Genomic DNA, 1721 nt, shown 5'->3' with positions numbered 1-1721 from the left:
TTAGGACAGGAATTATGGGCAGAGGGGGTGGAGACAGCATGTTACCTGGTCAGTAGATCACCTTCATTAGCATTGGAGGATAAGAATCCACAAGAGGTATGGACTGGTAAGAAACCTTCTCTTTCACATCTAAGGGTATTTGGATGTGATTCATATGTACATGTTCCAAAGGAGAAACAAACCAAGTTGGATAGTTTAAATTTGGAAAGCACATCTTTATTGGGTATAAGGATGGTTTAAAGGGTTATAAGCTTTGGAACCCAGTAACAAGGAAGGTTGTTTACAACCAAGATGTGGTGTTCAGAGAGGTAAAAGATGTTATTAGACATGAATTCCAACCAAAGGAACCTGAGAAGGTAGAGTTTGATCTTAAGGAGGAAGAATCAGACTCTACAACGGAGGAGGAATCAAAAGATGAAGAGCCACAAACTCTGTGTGTGAGAATATTAGTTCGAGAAAGAAGGCAGCCAAAAAGGTATAGTGCATCTGCTTTCTGTTAAAATTTTGCGTTATCTATTACTGACGATGATCCAAGAACTGTGAAGGAAGTAGTAGATTCAGAGGATGGAAAACTCTGGAAAGAGGCCATGGTTGATGAAATGGCATCTTTGCACAAAAATTAGGCTTGGGATCTAGTGGAGTTTCCAACTAGAAGGAAACCCATTGGCAGCAAATGGGTGTTTAAGAAGAAGACAAATGCAGAAGGAAAGGTGGTGAAATACAAAGCTTGGTTTGTAGCAAAAGGTTATTCCTAGGTGCCAGGAATTGATTTTGGTGATATTTTTTCTCCTGTTGCCAAGGTAACTTCTATTAGATTACTTTTATCTGTTGTTACTGCTTTTGATTTTGACATAGAATAGATGGATGTGAAGACAACATTTATTCACAGGTATCTGGAAGAGGAGATCTACATGAAGCAACTTGAAGGCTTTACCTTGAAGGGTAAGAAAGAACTGGTATGCAAGTCAAAGAAGTCTTTGTATGGGTTAAAACAGTCACCAAGGATGTGGTATCAGAATCTTGATACATTTATACAGGGACATTGCTTCAGCAAAAATAAAGTAGATCACTGTGTGTATTTTAAATTAATTTGTGACCATGTTATTTATCTAGTCCTGTATGTGGATGATATGTTGCTGGTTCGAAATGACAAAGAAATTATCCAAGATTTGAAGACTCATTTCTCCTCTAAATTCGACATGAAAGATCTTGGTGCTACAAACTATATTTTGGACATGACAACTAAAAGAGATTGGACAAAGAGGAAGCTCTGGTTAAACCAGAGGAAGTATGTCGAGACAATATTGTAAAGGTTTAATATGCTTGATAGTAAATTGGTGAAGGTTCCTATTCCTATAGGTGTAAAGTTATCTATTGAAAAATATCCCAAGACACAAGAAGAGGAAGATGACATGTCCCGTGTTCCATATGCAAGTGAAATCAGTAGCCTAATGTATGCGATGGTCTGTACTAGACCAGAAATTGCACATTCAGTGGGAGTATTGAGCAGGTTTATGTCAAAACCAGGTAAGGAGCATTGGAAAATAGTGAAGCAGGTTTTCAAGTATTTGTGTGGCACTAGTGATCATGGCTTGTGCTACCAAGGAAGACCAGGATTGGACACAGTGTTGGATATTTGTGGCTTTGTTGATGTAGATTGGGCTGGAGATCTAGATCAGAGAATATCTACAAGTGGGTATGTGCTTAATCTGTTTGGAGGT

The sequence above is a fragment of the Pinus tabuliformis genome, chromosome 4_2, assembly GCF_031772625.1.
Source record: "Pinus tabuliformis cultivar Carrire ecotype Pingquan chromosome 4_2, CPIR1, whole genome shotgun sequence".
Taxonomy (NCBI): Eukaryota; Viridiplantae; Streptophyta; class Pinopsida; order Pinales; family Pinaceae; genus Pinus; species Pinus tabuliformis.
This window is presented reverse-complemented; position numbering follows the sequence as displayed.